The sequence below is a fragment of the Phacochoerus africanus genome, chromosome 1, assembly GCF_016906955.1.
Source record: "Phacochoerus africanus isolate WHEZ1 chromosome 1, ROS_Pafr_v1, whole genome shotgun sequence".
In the NCBI taxonomy this organism is placed as follows: Eukaryota; Metazoa; Chordata; class Mammalia; order Artiodactyla; family Suidae; genus Phacochoerus; species Phacochoerus africanus.
In genome coordinates, this window is record NC_062544.1 from 252,123,052 (window position 1) to 252,142,289 (window position 19,238).

The 19,238-nt window shown below is 34.5% G+C and overlaps 1 pseudogene; it reads left to right on the forward strand.

Moving 5' to 3' along the window:
• The first annotated feature begins 14,147 nt into the window (after positions 1-14,147).
• Positions 14,148-14,801, forward strand: LOC125111303 (voltage-dependent anion-selective channel protein 1-like; annotated as a pseudogene).
• Positions 14,802-19,238: the final 4,437 nt, after the last annotated feature.

Consider the following 19,238-nt stretch of genomic DNA (forward strand, 5'->3'; position numbering starts at 1 on the left):
AAATGATACCTATTTAAAATTTTTGAACTGAAAACTTGTTTAAAATTATTTTTCCTTCCTCTACCACAGTGACACTTCATGTAGGTTATGTCCAAAGATATTTCAGTGGTTTTTCCCAACACTGCCTTGTAATACTGGAACTAATAAAAAACTCTGAAACATTTTCTCTCAGGCTTTGATTTAGTGAAATGCCTTCTGTTGGTTAATTCAGTCTCTACCTTACCTTTTTCAGTTCCACCTCTAAGGAAAGTACTGTTTCCAATTTCCTAGTCCATTTTTCCCTGAGCAAGTTTTGCCGTCTACTTTTAAAGCACCAAGTTGTTTCTGATGGCATTTTCCCATAACTTACTCTTGTCAATTATCAGTTACTTTGGCTAAATATTTTGTTTTGTGTGTTTGTTGTTAAATTTAGTTGTTAACGGAGTTCCCTTCATGGCTAAGCAGTTTAGGAACCTGACTAGGATCCATGAGGATGCAGGTTTGATCCCTGGCCTCAATCCGTGGGTTAAGGGTCCAGTGTTGCTGTGAGCTGTGGTTAGGTCGCAGACGCAGCTCAGATCTGGCATTGCTGTGGTTGTGCTGTAGGCCAGCCGCTGCAGCTCCAGTTCGACCCCTAGCCTGGGAACATTCATATACCGCAGGTACAGCCCGGGAAAAAAAAAAAAATTGGTTGTTATCAAGGATGATCTTTTAGAGTTATTATAATCTTAAGTATATATATTTAACCTTCCTTAAGTCTGTGACTGTAAATATCAATTTTTAATTCCACAGCATACCTATATTTTATCAAACATATATAAGCAATTGGTAAATATGCATGCAATTTAGTAGGTTGTTAATAATAATTGACATTTTACTTAAGGTATACTCTCCTGCTTAAGATTATAAAGAATACTAAAAATAATGCAGATAATTTGATGAATTCCAAGATAAATACACAATATTATAAATGTCAAATTTATAAAGTTAAATAAATGAGAAGCATATCAATGTTACATATATTGAAACCAGTAAAGATGAGAGATCATATCAGAAATTGGTAAGAAACACTCAAGATTAATAATTCGATATTAGATATTCTGTTATTCTGCATATAACATTTTTAAAATTTTTTTCTGATTTTTTTATTCATCTATCCAAATCCTCTCTCCCACTCCCTGCCTCTGGTACCACAAATATGATCATTTTTTCTATGAGTTTGTTTATTTATTAAATATAATTGACCTATAATACTATATTAGTTCCTGTACAAAATACAGTGATTAATATTTGTATACATTTCAAAATGATCACCACAGTTAAGTCTACCTATGATAATTCGCTGAAGATATTCATAGTTATTGATTATATTCCCCATGCTGTATATTTCATACACATGACACATTTATTTTGCAACTGGAAATTTGTATCTCTTAAATTTCCTCACCTATTTCTTGCCTTCCTCCTTCCACCTCCCTTCTGGCAACCACATATTTATTCTCTGTATCTTTCACTCTGTTTCAGTTTGGTTTATTTGATCACTTGTTTTTTAGAGTCCATGTGTAAGTGAAGTCATATCCTGTTTGTCTAGCTAATTTCACTTAGCATAATACCTTCTAGGTATATCTATTTTGTTGCAAGTGGCAAGATTTCATTCTTTTCATGGCTGGATAATATTCATTTTATATGTATCTATATATTCCACACCTTATCCATTCATCTATTGATAACCATTTGGATTGCTTCCATATATTTTTGTAAATAATGCTGCAATGAATTTAGTGGTTCATATTTATTTTCTAGCTAGTGTTTTGTTTTCTTTGGATAAATGCCCAGCAGTGAAGTTGCTAGATCATATGATATTAAATTTTAAATTTTTTGAGGAATCTTGGTACTGATTTCCATATTGGCTGTACCAATTTAGATTTCAACCAACAGTGCATGAGGTTTAACTTTTTTCCACTTCTTTGATAACACTTGTAATTTTTTGTCTTTTTGATAATAGCCATTGTGACAACTCTGAGGTGATACCTCGTGGTTTTGATTTGTTTTTCCCTGATGATTACTGATGTTGAGCATCTTTTCATGTGCCTTCTAGTTACCTATATATCTTTTGTGAAAAATAATCTCTTTAGATTCTCTACACATTTTTTAATCTGGTTGTTCATATTTTTTAACGTTGAGTTGTATGCATTCTTTATATATTTTGGATATTATCCCTTATCAGAAATATTTTCTGCAAATATCTTCTACCTTTCATCAGGCAATCTTTTGTTTTATAGATAATTTCCTTCAATATGCAAAAACTTTTTTAGTTTGATTTAGTCCCATTTGTTTAATTTTACTTTTGGTTCCCTTGTCTGAGAAGACATATCCCCAAAAATTACTAAGACCAGAGTCAAAAAGCTCGTTGACTATGTTTGCTTCTAGAATTTTCATGGTTTCAGGTCTTATATTTAAGTCTTTAATCCATTTTGAATTTATTTTTGTGTATTGTGTGAGAGAGTAGCCCAGTTTTATTTTTTGGATATACATGTCCAGTTTTCCCAATACCATATATTGAAGAGGATGTCTTTTCCCCATTGTGTATTTTTGCCTCCTTAAAATAGATTACTTGATATTATAAGTATGTGTTCATTTCTGGACTCTCTGTTCCATTCATTGATCTATGTGTCTTTTTGTGTGTGTCTCAATACCATACTTTTGTAATTTAAATTTCTTTCTGGCTTCATGCATGGATGATTTCCTGCCTTTGCTATGTGAATTTTCCTTTACCTATGAATTTTTATCTTATAATTTTCAATTTATAGTTATGTTTTTTTTTTCTTTGTTCTTAGAGAAGTTCCCGTAACTTTTCTTATACAACTAGCTTGGTGAGCTGAATTCTTTTAGTTTCTGTTTGTCTGTAAAGCTTTCAGTTATCTCCATCAACTCTCAATGGGAGCCTTGCTGGATAGGCTATTTTTTTGTGTGTCTTTTTTCCCTTTATCACTTTAAATACATAATGCCACTCCCTTCTGGCCTGCAGGGTTTTTGCTAAAATGTCAGCTGATAGCCTTATGGGAGTTCCGTTGTACATAACTTGTTGATTTTCCCCTGATGCTTTTAATATTCTCTCTTTATCTTTAATTTTGGCCAGTTACAGGGTATCTTGGTGTGGTCCTCTTTGAGGCGATTCTGTCTGTAATACTCTGTGCTTCCTGTATCCAGATGTCTCTTTCCTTTCCCTGATGAGGGAAGTTTTTAGCCCATATATCTTTAAATATGTTCTCTGTCCCTTTCTTTCTCTCTTCTTCTTATGGGATCGTAAAATGCAGATGTTTATATGCTTGTTGTGCCAAAGTTCTCTTAAACTATCCATATTTCCTTTTATTCTTTTTTTTCTACTCAGCAGAAGTGATTTCTACTGTTCTATCTTCTAGCTTGCTGATCCATTCCTCTGTATCACTTAGTTTACTGTTAATTTCTACTTATATATTTTTCAGTTCATTTATTATATTCTTTTTTATTTTATTATTCTTTTTTATTTTTTTATTTTATTATATCTCTTTTGTATACTTCTTTATATTTTCTTGTTTAAAAAGTTCTAACTTCTCACTCATTTCATCCAATCTTCCCCTGAGTTTTTTGAGCTTCTATATGATTATTTCTTTGAACTCTTTTTAGACAGATTGCTTATGTCCACTTCACTTCTAATTTTTCTTCTGGGGTTTTATCTTGTTTCTTCATTTGGAACATATTCCTCTGGTGCCTCACTTTGCCTAACTTGTTTTTATTTCAATGTATTTGGTAGGTTGATTACATTTCCCAAACTTGGAGAAGTGACCTTTTGTAGATATTCTTGAGTCCCAGCTGGGTAGTCTCCTCTGGTTACCAGAACTATGTTCTGGGGATACGCCCAACATAGGCTGAGTTCTTCTGTTGAGGTGGCCTGACCACTGTGTGTAGTCTGGTAGATGTGGCTAGGCCCCAGTCAGGTTGGTTGTCTGGTCCTGCCTTGTGCAGAGGGTGCTGGCCACTGGTGGGTAGAGTCCAGTTCTGGGGTAGGTGGTTGTAGGATTAAGGATATTGGATATATTTTTGGTTTATGTGTGTGTGGCTAGTTCCTGGCATGGCTCTCTGTAGTGCCAAGCATGTCCCAAAGCTGTTGCTGACCCACTGGTATGTGGTACTCAGCAGGAAGGCTGCTTGAGGAATCCAAGGTGTCTCATATCTGGTGTTGTGGTGGTCTCAGGGATGGTTTTGTCTTGCCTATGGGTGGGGTTAGGGCCAAGGTGAGTCCCAAGCTATTTCAGGCCCACAAATGGGCGGCGACAGGTCCATTGTCTCCTGCTGCAGAGCCATGGGAGTTCTAATGCTCATGTTGGCCCATTGGAGGGCAAGGTCAGTTCCTGACATGGCTGGCTATGGGTCTGATGTGTCTTTAAGCTACTTTCTGTCTGCTGGTGGGTGAGGCCAGATCCTAAGCTGGTTGAGGGACCTAAGGAGTCCCAGACCTAGTCTTGACTTGCTGATGGGCAGGGCCGGGTCTCAGGGATTGGGGGGGGGGTCCCATGGCTGTTGCCAGTCTACATATAACAATTATAAAATCTTTTCATTATTCATAACTTTAAGAACATTGGTAGCTATTATTTCTGTTTTTGAATGCTTAATTGTATCTGATGTTAAGTGTTTCATATATATTTTCCAATTTTTGCTTATAAAACCTAATGAGATGGAAAATTAGTATTTATTTTACTTATGGATAAGTTGAGGTTTAGAACGTTCACCTAGTACACTGCCTGTAATCATAACTACTACAATACACTGTTTTGTTTGTTTTACTTCAATCAAAGAGAAAATAGTGCACTTCCAAAACAGGGTAAGACTGAAAGTACTAGGAATATTGTCTGATAGTTAAAGCCCACATTTAACTGTACTCTTATTTACCAACTGTAGATAATGTTATCTACAGTTTCCTACAATGGCTAAACAGTAAGCCATAAACATGTCTACAGTCACAGCAAGCCTTATTATAATAAAAAATGTCAGCATTATAGTATTTCTAAGAGACAAGCAGTTTGCTTTGGCTTATTTCTGATTTTCCAAGATGTATCAGTGGGATTAAGTAAATTAGTATAAGAATTTATCTTATTTCAAATTCTAAGACTTTATGAGGAAAGTATAAACACAAAATTTTGTCATTGTAAACTTATTTGTTTCAAAACTATAGATCCTTCATGACTGGTTGAAGACAGTGAATTCTGGGGGTCCAGAACAAGAGAAAACAACTAAAGGGATGGTAGGACATTGGCAGAAAAGCTGATCTCTGAAAGTGCTTTACCTAGTGTCCTATTTTTCTTAGGTCTTTCTGTAGTCACAACTGCATGATAGAAATAAGGTTAGGACTCTACATTTATCATCTCCTCCACTTCAGAGTATAACCACCACATAAACAGTTTCCAACTTCTGCTGACTGTATGTTAGCAAAGATTTTTTCCCTGAATGTTGTCCTCAATATGGCAGAACAGACTGGTTCAAAGCAAAGTTTTGATGAAATGTTTTCTCAGGAAAATCTGTTTCTGCTGCTAAGAGACTGCCACCTACAACCATCTGTGGTTTTGTAGTCCTTGCCAGATTTTCTGTTATCTTTATGTAGATACTGCCTTTGTCATTTTTTGTGATATCTAAACATGGCAAGCACTTCTATCAGCTGAATTCTTTTATTAAAAGTGTTTTACTGTCCTACTAAATGCTACGATGCACATTAACACACATATAGACACATTACACTTTAATATATTAGTCATTATATCACTCTAGCTAACTACCCAAATAAAAGGATTAAACTGTCTTAAGGATTCTTATCCCTAAACTTGGCAGCAGTGCTTTATATTAGCATTATGGATCATAAAAGAACTTAAGAAGCATAAACAAGAAATAGATAAACTATATAATTTGTCCAAATGTAGTTTTAATGGTATAAAATACATAACATGGCAGATAAGAAATACTGGAAATGATAATTACTAAATTTCCAGAACCAAAGAGAGTCATGTGTTTTTCAGTAAAAAGCACATGCTGATTTCCAAGCAAAATAAATAAAAATAAATTCTCAGCTTGATGCAGTGTAGTGAGAAAACAGTACATCTAGAAAAAGTGACAAAAGCCTATTAGCCACAAGGAAAGAAATAAAGATTACCTTTGAAAGAAAAATAAATGACTGCTTTTAGATATACTGTAAAGCTCATATCAAACTAATACTTCTACTCAGAATATCTAAAGAGCTAGATTATTATTGTTATTATTAGTATTATTTGCAACAACAGCAAGAAAAACCCTCTTTGAGGTATTGGAGGGCAACCAAATCAGAGTGAATCTGAGACCATAATATAATGAAAATTAAGTGAGGTGACCCTTACATTTTTCTGTTGATATTTTTTTTCTTTTTTGAGTTTGTTGATTATTGGTGTAGACCACATTGTCTAAATAAGAAACAACTACATGAAATTTATGGGGAGACAGAAATTGAAATATAGGACTATTAAGATAGCTGGGGCTTGGAGAGCCAAGATCCTAGAGGAAAGAGAGTTTCAGGCCAACAGATCCATCGTTCAGAACACAATTTTCCTACGTATTTGTCACCTCCAAGTCTGTGTGTGTTTGTGTGTGTGTGTGTGTGTGTGTCTAGGGGCACAGGGGCTGCATTAAAAGAAATTCAGATGAAAGAAGCAGTTGTAAATTAAGGAGAGAGAGAGGGAGTACTATTTTCTTGGCAGGAAGATAAATAGCTAAGGTTAATGAGCCTTCGGAATAATCTATAGCTTTCAGATAATATTCTGAAGAAATACACCTTAGAAGTAAAAGCAAATGTGGCTAGATTGAGGTAATATTCTCTATCAACTTTCCAAAAGAAGCATGGATATTCTGTAGAGAAGATAACAGTTCAGAGTTGTTTTTTTTTAACATTTGTTTGCTGCAACAGTCAACTATTGTTACCACAAGATTGTATAGTAAAGCATAGCAAAATTTAATGCCTGAAACAATCACTTATTCTTATATTCATAAATTCCAATGTATATACTTTTGTCTTTTATAGACTTGGTTCAGCTGAGCCTGATTCCTGATCATTGGTTAGATTCACGTCTTATCCACATTTTTTTTGTGGCTAGTGGCAATTTATGGTGCATTCATAATAATGGTAGAAGTAAAAGACAATAAAGTCCATACAGAATGACTTAAAACTTGTACTTATACCATGTTCACTATGTTTACCAACCAAATTGGTAACATGTTCAATTCCAATTTCAATGTCAGAGAAATAGGCTCTACCTTTAGTGAGAGGAACTAAAACCCATCTACATATGATGAAAAATAGTACAATTTACCAATTCTCATATTCATTTTATACTTTAAAATCATGCATGAAAACAGAACCATATGTTAGAAATCCAAAATCACAGGATGTTATAAAAAGTAAGTAATCCAAAATATAGAGTTAACAGATACTGACAAAATATGATCATAATAAATATTTTTAGAAAATTTAAAATAAAATATCAAGAACATTGCAAGGATATCCTAACATCACTTTAAAACTGAAATTAATATTCAGATGGTATTCAGCATCTTGGACAAAGAAAAAAAGTCAAGGCAAGGGAATATACTGTATTCAAATAGAGGCAAAATGTAAAAGAAAAAGGTACAAATAGAAGAGTGGAAGGAACATTTGGAATATGATCTAACATATATTTAGTTAGAATACAGAAAACAAACAAAATGAGAATGTGCAAAAGTATAATTTGATGACATAATGACTGCACATTTTCAAAAACTGGTGAAAGACATAAAGCCACAAATAAAGGAATATCAACCATCTCTAAGCAGGATAAATATAAAGAAAATTAATCATAAGCATATACAATAGTATTTTGCAATTTAAAGACAAAGAGAAACCTTAAAATCAGCCAGAATTCATTCCACTTCTGTTAGGGTTTATAAAACTTGAAATAATAATAAATAATACAATAAAAATATGTGTAAAGTAAGTCATATTTTATCTTGCAACTAATAGAGTTGCAGGGAAGAAAAACAGACTTAAATCTAAGGAATTATGAGCCCCTTTATAAGAGACAAGACAAAGCCATTATTCACCTATGGCAAAACATGGGAGGAAAAGGTGCTGTAGGCCATAAAACGGGTCAAAGTAATTAAATTAAAATTTTTATAAATTGCTATACTCCAAGTGTTGGCTAGCATAAGGGTATAGAAACATTTGAAACCAGAGATACAGTCATCCATCTTCTCCATGAATTGCACAAAAATGATTGGCAAACAGGGCATAGATTGGAGAAGCTTCACAGGGTAGTGCTATCCTAAAGGAGAAGATCAACAAGAAATATACAAATGCTACACAAACCCTTATCCATTATGAGTCAGCAGCCTTATGCCACCGGAGAAGGGGGAGAAATGCTGTTATTGTCGGGGCCAGCATAAAAACCACCTGTAGTTGCAAGAAAGTTTGAGGAAAAGAAACCTCTTCTCATAGAGGTGAGAATACTGAACCAGAGATTCTATGCTAATAGAATTAGAAGTTTCCTACAACAGGGGGAGGAGCAGGAAATACTTTCTCCTGTAGTAACTACCAGAGATACAAATTAGATGATAGCTGACAGTAGAAAAACTAGGCAAGGCCACTGAAAATGGCCCTCTTCTGAGACTGAGAACAAGTTTGAATCCAATATGTAGAGAATAACCTCTAAAAGTCACCATTAGGCTAGAAAGTGCAAAGTAACAGCAAAATTGTTACAACACTGGAGTAGCAACAAGAGTGTGGAAAGTGACCACCTCTGTTATAAGCACAGCAACCTATTATTAAGAGTCAAAGCAGTAGACAAACTCAGACCCTGAACCAGGCTAATAGATGGCTCTGGTATTAACATTACAATATATAAATTTCACATGACTATAATTAATATATTAAATGCTCTAGTGGTAAAAGTAGACACCATGCATTAATGATGGTGAATTTAAACCAATAAATAGAAATTATAAAACATAAACATAAATGCCAAAAAACAAACCAACAATCCACATCATGGAAACAAAAATAAAACACACATTATACAAGCTCATCAGTAGACTTAATTTACATTTTTAGAAAACCCCGCCCAACAACAGCAAAATACATGTTTTCTTTAGACGTATGTGATTCACTCAGGTAGATCATTTTCTGTGTGTTAAACACATCTCAAAAACTTAAAAAGACTTTATATAAAGAATGTTCCTTGTCCACCTGGAATTAAGCTAAAAAGCAATACTTAAATAACCTTTGAAGCTAATACAGCCTTGTCAATCAACTACACCAAAAAAAAATTTTTTTAAAGCTGAAAAAATAACCGTGATAATTACAGTATTTTGTAATTAGCTATACTTCAATATAATCTATTGGCCAAATACAGAATTACAAGTGAAATGTAAAACTGTTTTCAATTGAATGAAGATGGAAAAAAATTAAATTTGGAGGAGACACATGTAAAGAACCAATAGATGCAGAAAGGCACTTGCAAAATTCAGCATTCATTAATTACATTAAAAAAGGCTCAGCAAATTCAGAATTATATAAAACTTTAACACAATGTGGCATTTACAAACAAACAATCTCTACAGATAACATTAAAGTTGAAAAATTAATTATTTGCCCTTACACTTAGGAAGAAAGCCAGAATGCCCAGTGTCAGTGCACCTAATCAATATCTTTAGAGCCTCATAAGTACAATAAGGTAAAAAAAGAAAAAAAGATGTAGAGATTTAAAAAGAACAAAGAATGCTACCACAGAAGAAACATCTACATTTATATTTTTCAACAAATATGAGAAACTTTAATAAGTGAATTTATCAGCAGCAGAGAATATAAGGCATAAAAGATGATGATATTTCTCAATACTGATAATGAATAATTGGGAATTATAATTGAGAGACTTATAATTTACTAAAGCACATGAAGTCGTTTAAAAGTGAGGTATAAACCTAACAAACATATGTAAATTATGTATGCTGAAGAGACTGGTGAGAGTAATCAAAGAAGGTATAAATTAATGGAATTTAGAACTTTTGAAATGAAATTCTCTCCAAACAGAAATACTGTTTTAATCAAGACCCCAGCAAGATATTTTGTAGAAACCAAATTAAGATTTTAGTTCAAATGTAAATTAACTCATATATATTAACTCAAATTAGATAGGAAACAGGTATTCCTTATTATTGCATTTATCTCTCATTTACTTATTCTGAAAAGATCCACCTATGCTAATATAAATAACTTATAGGTTTTTATATTTTTGTATGTTTTAATACATTTTAGGAGAATATAATATCATTTATACTTCCAAAAATCTTTACTTATAAAATTCTAAAATTGTCTATAATTTTTCTTGAATAGAATTTTTAGAAATGACTTGATAATTAGATAATATCATTTGGACCTGTGCTTTAGGAGTGGCTAGCAATTACAGTTGATTTAGTTAAGGAATTTTTTTCTAGGTAATTCATGAAGGAAATGTTCAATTACAATGTGTGCAATATAGAAGTACAGTAAATAAAGTACAGTGAAATACATACACACATACATATGTACATGTATCTTACATAACTGTAAGCCATTGAAAACTTGACCAATAGAGCCAAATGTTAGATAACTCTTCTTGCTTTTTAGTACATTAAGGCGTCTCAAAAAGTCCAAAGATGAAAGAGAAATCTTTCATCTCCTCCATCAGCTTATTGAAAATATGTATGTTCTTTACTTACAGGGAAGTTTATGAACTAGAAGATTAATGAATTAATGGACAATATGCTTTGGCTATATACCACAGCATAATATCATCCTAACAGACACAATTTAATAGTATCATAGGCAATTCTAAAAGAGGGATTAGGAAAATCTATGAAACCAAAGACATTCCTGTTTAGTATTTAACATGAAAGCAGTATATAATCAATCTATGATAAGATTTATACAAGAAAAACTATATCTTAAAGGAAATAGTTATGATTTTTGTATTTGCATTTATAAAAATCTGTTGGTCATTTAGACAGTGTTTCTCAGTTAGTCTGAGTCCTATGGGACGCCTCTATACATCAGGACTGATTGCACTCATAGAGATGTGGGAAAGTTCAAAATGCTTGCCAGGTGATTCTAAAGGTATACCTGAATGACATTCACAAAAGACTCTTTCAGAGAATGTAGTGCTTATGGTGGGAAGTATAGAAACTATTAGGGTGAATAAATATGTTTCATAACATATTTAATAAGCTCTTGAAATATCACTCAGTTTATATTTAGAATAATGTGATTTGGTATCAGTCAGCATTGGATTGAATTATGCTGGTAATTTACAACAAGTGATGAGCTCTTGATCATACACGTGATTTGCTGATGTGTTTATGTCTGCACTGATTCTTTAAAATTAATCAAGGAGGTATGTTATTTTTTTGTTTATCTCACAATATTCACACATTTGTTGAAAGTCACCTCAAAAAGTGGTAGTCATAATCCATCTGAAACTGACAATCTAAGAATGGACTGAAAGCCTCTTCAAGGCAAGTGACATATCATATATATTCATCTATGTTGCCAGGGAAAGAGAATATACATACTAGCATAAAATGAGCCTCAATCAAAAGAAGGCAGAGCCTTTCTTTATAAAAGATATTTATTGTTCATCAGTTGGTTCTAAGCATTGTGATCTTTTTGGCAGGATTGTTTTATGCCATAGTGATTATATGGTTGTGACAAACAATTTAAGAAATTGAACTGTTAGTATTACGTGATTGCAGATACAGATCAAAATTTCTTAAACAATATTTAATATAATGTGATAGTAAAAATACTAAAATAAATTAATGCTTAAAATATGTTTACATAAAAGATGGAAAGGGCATAAGAACTATATTATCTCTGTAGTATCTTTATATCAATAGAAATAAATGTGCTCCTATAAAATAATGAGATAATTGAAGGGAAATTAAATATGACACAAATATCAAAAAGTATAATATTAACTTTTATCAAAAATAATAAAATTAAAGTGTTTTAAAGACTAAAACATATGATTTTAAAAATTATTTTAAAGACTTGAAACCTGTAACTCTTAGAAAAGAACATAGAACACTTTTCACATAAATTGCAGCAATATTCATTTGACTCTGTTCCTAAAGCAAAAGATACAAAGATAAAAATAAACAAATGGGATCTAATTAAACTTAACATTTTTGCATAGCAGAGGAAACCATTGAAAAAATGATGACAGCCTGCAAAATGGGAAAAATATTTGCAAATATTATAGCCATTAAGGGATTAATATCCAAAATATGTAAACAGTTCATACAACTCAATATCCAAAAAAGAAACATTATCACGTGATAATGCACTTGCCAAGCAGATTCTTGTCTGTCTTAAGCATCTGGGATTTCCTCTGGAAGACTGGAAGTCTAGAGGCAGACAGTAAGCTTCCTCTTATGGTTCAAAACCATATAAAACCTCCTACAAATTGACATCAGTTTGGACAGATGTCTTCATGAAGGTGCAATTCTACTCCATTGCATAAGTACCACCATCCCTCACTTCCTGCACCCAGTGGCTCTCATGGCACTTGATGCTCACTAGCATTATAGGGTACTTACGCAGATTGTTGCCTTTAATCTCACAGATCATTTCATAGATTGGCTCCAGCTCCTCCAGGGTTTGCTTCTTGGTGCCTGAATAAACCAGGATGGAAGTGTGGGTCCCTGGCAATAGTGAGTTGCTTCAGGCCTGGGAAGCTGTGGCTCCCAGTGGTATCAGTGATGTGCAGGACACCCAGGCTGGGTTGCAACTCAGCACTTGGTGGTTGGTAGGTATCTTCAGTAGTTAGCAGGCACACATCAGAGAAAGCACTAGAGCACCTACTTTTACACCAGTGCACTCTTGCCCATGCCAGGCAACTTAAGCATCCCTATACTTCCTCTTCTAAGGCATGAAGGAAGAGATGATAATCGGGGTGCACAGAGGCCATAGCCACTGCTGCAACCATTTCTTAAAGCTACAGCGTGCAGGAATTGCCCATTGTCAGGAATTGACAGAAAGACCTATATACAACTCTCTGGCACTTAGCCAGCATTAATGGAAGTTTCCTGAAGAAAAAAGACCACCAGACAAAATTCCAACAGCTCCTGGATCACACATAACATGCAGCATTTTCTCTTTTCTCTAGTGTTGGCAATTAATTTCTGTCTGTGCTTCAAAAGTTTGGGCACAAACCCCCCATATTATTGTTATGTACTTTATTGGAGAAGAGTTAACATATAGGTTATTGTTTCAGGAGCTAATAATACAAATGTCTATAAACAAAATAGACACATACCCCTGCTCCCTCTTAGAACTTCTATTTCAGTGTACAAGCTACAAAATTTAAAAAATAAACTCCATAATTTTTTTCATATACACCTGATATGAAGAAAGATAAAGTAGGGAGACATAATAGAAAATTGCTTAGTACAGAGGGAAGTATTATTTGAAAGAAATCACTGAAAAAAGTAATATTTCAGTATTGATGTGAGGGAGGTGGCTTACCATAGCTGTCTTTGAGAAAAGTCTTCCAGGTAGAGAAGAGACAAGCCCTTGGCATGTTACAAGGAGAGCTGGGAGACAAGTGTGGCTATGTGGAAAGAGATATGCTTAATATAAACTAAGAGAGATAGTAAGATACAACTAACAAATAATATAGGGTGTAATAAGCCTTTTTCAGAATTTTACTTTCATTCTGAATGTGATGAGAAGCTGTTAGATGATGCTGAAGAGAACTGTGGCATGACCTTACTTGAGAAACTCAAAGATCATTCAATTTGTGCAAACTATACTGAAGACCCCAAAGTAGAGGCAGATAGACCAATTAGGGAGTAAAACAATAAATAAGATGGTCAGCTTCAGTCCATGTGCAAGCTGATCTTACACAATAATTTCTGTTCCTACTGTGCACCATTGTTCCCCTTCCTCTGTAAACGACTGACCATATTCGGTCCATCAGTACTTAGTTTCCAGACTGCCCATCGCTTTGGTGGTTTCCGTGTTGGCCAAACCTGAGCTTGTAAATTCAAGTGCATTCTCAGATTTTGTTTTTAAATCAAGTTTTATTAAGCCAAATCCATAGCCCATGGTGAAGACATCCCTGGCAGATTTGCCAAGATCAGCATACGTGGTAGGCACAGCCATTTTCTCCTCAGAAGTGGTGGCAGTGGGCTTCACGGCATCTTTCTCACCAAACACTAGGGGAAAAAAAAATGCCAAAATCAAGACAGGGTAAAAGCAGGAGCACATCAACCTGGACTGCAACGTGGATTTCCACATTTCTGGGCGTTCCATTGGGGGTGCTCTTGTGCTGGGTTATGAGGGCTGACTGGCAGGTTGCCGGATGAATTTTGAGACCACAGAGACTCAAGTGACCCAGAGCAGCTTTGGGGTTGGCTACAAGACCGTTGAGTTCCAGCTTCACACTAATGTAAATGGTGGAACAGAGTTTGGTGGCTCCATTCATCAGAAGGTGAAAAAGAAGTTGGAGACTGCTTTTAATCTTGCCTGGACAGCAGGAAACAGTAATACTTGCTTTGGAATAGCAGCCAAGTACCAGACAACCCTGACTCCTGCTTCTTGGATAAAGTGAACAACACCACCATGGTAGGTTTAGGATATAGTCAGACCCTAAAGCCAGGTATCAAGCTCACATTGTCAGCACTGCTTGATGGCAAGAATGCCAACGCTGGTGGCTGTGGGACACAATCTTGGTCTAGGACTGGAGTTTCAAGCATAAAGGAATACTGTACAATCACTTAAACTATTTTGCAGCATACCTAGCTTCAGAATCTAGTGTACCTTTTAATGTTGTATGTCTGGGATGTGAGTATTGTTAAATATCATGATAGACTTCCATGTTAAAGATAATTCAGCTTTAAGTTGTTGCCCTTTCAGAGGTGCAGAAGAAACCCAATTCCAAAAAGGCCCTTTCAACTCTAGACCTGGGGGGAGCTTACTGGATCCTCTAAAGATGTCTGGTTTCTTTTTTACCTAGAGATGACTTCAAATGGAAGCTGATAAATAGTAGGCACTTTGTTATTTCATGTTGAATAAATGAACGAAATTGTGACTTCCTGAGAATTGAATCTTGGTTTCCTACCCTAAGTGAGGAGAGGCACATTGTTTGATGGTATGTACAGACTCATCTGAAAGGGAATTTTTTAAAAGGTAAACCTTCATGACTTACCTTTCACCCCAGCCCATCACCTCTTTTACATCAAAAGTAGTCTGCAGGGCATGGTACCTGTTTCTCTTGTGACATTTTAGGGTGGAGAAGGTGGATGTGATTAAGCCAATAATTCAGGACTTAATTCTCTCTCATGTTTTTGTTTTTTTGCCCTTTCATCAGAGTATGAAATAGCTTTTAAGATCTCCAGCTGCAAGTTGGGAAGAGTCTTTGTGAATGCAATTATGTAGTGACAACACTCAGAATCTCAATGGGACTTATACTATAACCAGTTTATTTTTTATCAGTTTAATGGACACATTTTAGAATCTTCTATTTTGTGTGGAATTAGATCCTCCTCTTCAAATGCTATAATGAACATAACTTAAAACTTGAATAATATATTGAAACAAAAAAATCAGATTGAAGAAGATGGGGATTTAGTAAATGTTATAGTTAGGATAGATTTGGATATATTTTGAATTTGGGTATGTATTGCAGGCAGAAGAAATGCAATTTAGTGTTAAGTAGGGAATGGACTAGGTAAAGGAAAAGGAGATGTGGCCAAGATTAATATAAGGATTTTGGCTTAAGTGAGTTAGGACAAGAGAATGAATATAGGACAAGTCCTTACATATTTTTACACATTTTTGTATTAAACCAAATGACACTACATTTTGAAGTAGGTATAAATGGCATAATATTTTTTAATTAAAACATGAGGTTTCAAGGATGCTCTGAGTTGTCTAATGGAAGTTTTAGGACAGATATAAATCCCCATAGAAGTAAAAACATCCTCTTTACCTCTTGTAAAAAGTTTTAGAAACACTTCTATCTAATACTTTTATGGATCAAAGACGCCTATTGCATTATATGCCCTTGATAGATTTGAATTTTATATATGAGACACTCCATCATTAGGGAATAACTTACTCCATATCATTTTCTAAATGTTATATTCAAACTCATCTAAATGATGATTCAAACAGTTTAAAGTTATTGTTTTATACATAAAAATCTAGATGGATTCACACACATTGCCTAGTATTTTTAAAATGACAAGATTGATAGAAGATGGGGCATAATTAGCTTTGGATGATACAAGGCTTATATTTTTTCAAAAAAGATCAAGGGCAGAGTTCCCGTCGTGGCTCAGTGGTTAACAAATCCGACTAGGAACCGTGAGGGTTGCAGGTTCAATCCCTGGCCTTGCTCAATGGGTTAAGGATCTGACGTTGCTGTGAGCTGTGGTGTAGGTTGCAAACATGGCTCGGATCCCGTGTTGCTGTGGTTCTGGCGTAGGCTGGTGGCGACAGCTCTGATTAGACCCCTAGCCTGGAAACCTCCATATTCCGCAGGAGTGGCCCAAGAAATGGCAAAAAGACAAAAAAAAAAAAAAAAAAAAAAAACAAGGGCACTACTAATATTAGTAAAGTTTTATAATAAAACATTTTCTATTAGAAGAAAATAAACTAAAAGCAACAAGAAATGAAATCAAAACAAAATAAAAATCCCCTGTAAAGACCATTTGCAATGAACTCTAGAGCAGATATAAACATTTGGAGTGGGTGTAGTGATATGCTGCTCAAATCAAATGGAAGCACTCCTTCCTGCAGCTTTTGAGAATGTTGGCTGCTCACAACTTAGCCTTCCTAGAATTGACTTTATGACAGTTCAACTCTTCTGTCTGCAAAATCCTACCTCTCTGACCTCCTTATAGATCTTATTCCCCAAAGCCCTTTCTAATAAACTTCCTGCATACGAATGCATATTTCAAAGTGTGCTTCCCACGAACAAAACTAAGACAGTTGGAAAAAGAAGTAGCCTTATGACGTAGGCTCTAAAAATTAGATTCAGGAACTCCATTGTATGTTTTCTGGTTGGAAATGGAGTAGGTCCTTACCACTAATGGAAAGTAGAATCCTGATAGCCTATGGCAAGCTATAGTGGTGCAACTGCTTTACTTTAGCTAGGAGTAACCTAAGACAGCAAACTGATGAAAGGAAATCCTCTGGAAAGTACAATATGGCAGACATTTTAGACACTCATGGGAAGAAATAATAATGTCTGTGAAATTGGATGATTATTACTAAAGATTATTAAATCATTGGCAAAGGAAAATATAAGGCTGAGAAAGATTTAACACTTATTTTAGGTAAAAAATGAAAGCTAGAGGATTTATTGGTAGCATATAAAGAATCATCCATCTCCAGCAGAAAGAAGGCTGTTTATGCTAACAATCATAATTGAGATTTAATTTTTTGGAAGAAAAACCCTCAGAAATTTGAATTCTCAGCCTCAGCAAATGAGCTAACTGGGGAGGAATGGGATGCTGAAATTTAGGATTGGTCTCTTCTGAAGTCTGTGAGAGAAACATTGTTCAGTGTTGTTCACCTAGCTTCTGGTAGTCTGAGAGAAATCGTTGGAATTCCTTAGTTTATAGAAGCATGACCTAAATTTCTGCCTTCTTCTTCACATGTCATTCCTGTTATGTGCAAGCTTATCTCCAAATTTCTCTTTTTTACAATAATGCCAGTTATACTGCATTAGAGGACTATCCTTCTCCAGTATGACCCCATTTTAAGCTAACTAATTACATGTGCAGTGACTCTGTTTTAAATAAAGTCACATTCTGAAGTACATGAGGTGAGGAATTTAAAATATGCACTTTGGGGGGCATAATTTAATCTGTTACACTTGCTATCTGACTATATGCTGTGGGAGTACCTGAAGAACAATTTCCCAATGTGATAGATTCTATTATAGTACTGGGCTTACCTTATTCAATAGAGATAACACAATCCCAATATAATAAAGATCAAACAGGATTGCTTAACTGTTGGAAGCAAGGCAGGCAAAATATGGTACCAAATTGCAAGGTCAGAATAACCACCAAGGGGCCCTAACTCTTAGAGCTTGTAGCTAATTAACATATACCATGATTTTTAGGAATAAATTTGATGGACAGTCAACAAGACCATTGCTTGCTTTATTTATTAATTTAATTATTTAATTATTTATTTATTTTTTATTGTTATTTCCCCAATAAAATTTTTTCCTACTGTACAACTATTGATTTATTTATTTAACTAATCAAACTAGAATATCAGAAGCCTGTGGGTAGCATCCTCAGTTCAGTAGTTCACAGTCCTTGGCCTAAATTTAGGACCTGAGAGAATTTTCCGACTTGATATTCTTTGAAAAGGGTGCCCATTCTCAATGAGAAACATGCTATAGCACAACATCAAGTTTATGTTTACTCAAAGGAAATTAAAGGAATTGATTCAAATAGCCATACAGTAGGAAAGGGAGAATATACAGATATTTTAGGATAATATAACACAGTTAAAATTGACATCAAGACTCAAGGCCTTAATGTGTTAACCTTGGTTGCTCTGGGAGCACATACAGTGATAGTCAAGGTCAAGTTAATAAAACAAAAATACACCCAGTGATCACTTACCTATCCCAGAAACGCAATTAGAATGGATATACCTAGTAGTTGGTGGAACATTCATGTCTGTTCCTAATATTGTAGGATATGAAAAAAACCTACAGAGAAGGCCAAATAGAAGACTTTGAACACTTTCCTCACCCCTAACCCCACCCAAGATAATACATGAAAAATAATGCCATTACAAGGAAGAATGATACGGATTAGTGAATGGCAGAGATTAGTCAAAAGCATAAAGAGTGCCATAGTTATTGTCCCCTTCATACCCCAAATAATTTACTAGACTGACCCTTTCAAAAACCTACGGTATTCTAAGATCATGAGAGTAGACTACTATATACTCATGTAAGTAGTAGCCCTAAATGAAACTCCTGTGACGTCTTACCCAATTGGAACAGATATATCTTATAAAAACCTTATAAAACAGATTGTGATATCTTACTAGAATATATTAATATGAATCCAAGGATGGTATGTATTGCTTTTTAGCCCTATTATGCATTCATGTGGGATGGGTAACAGTATACATTTACTGTTTTTCATTAAGGCTATGG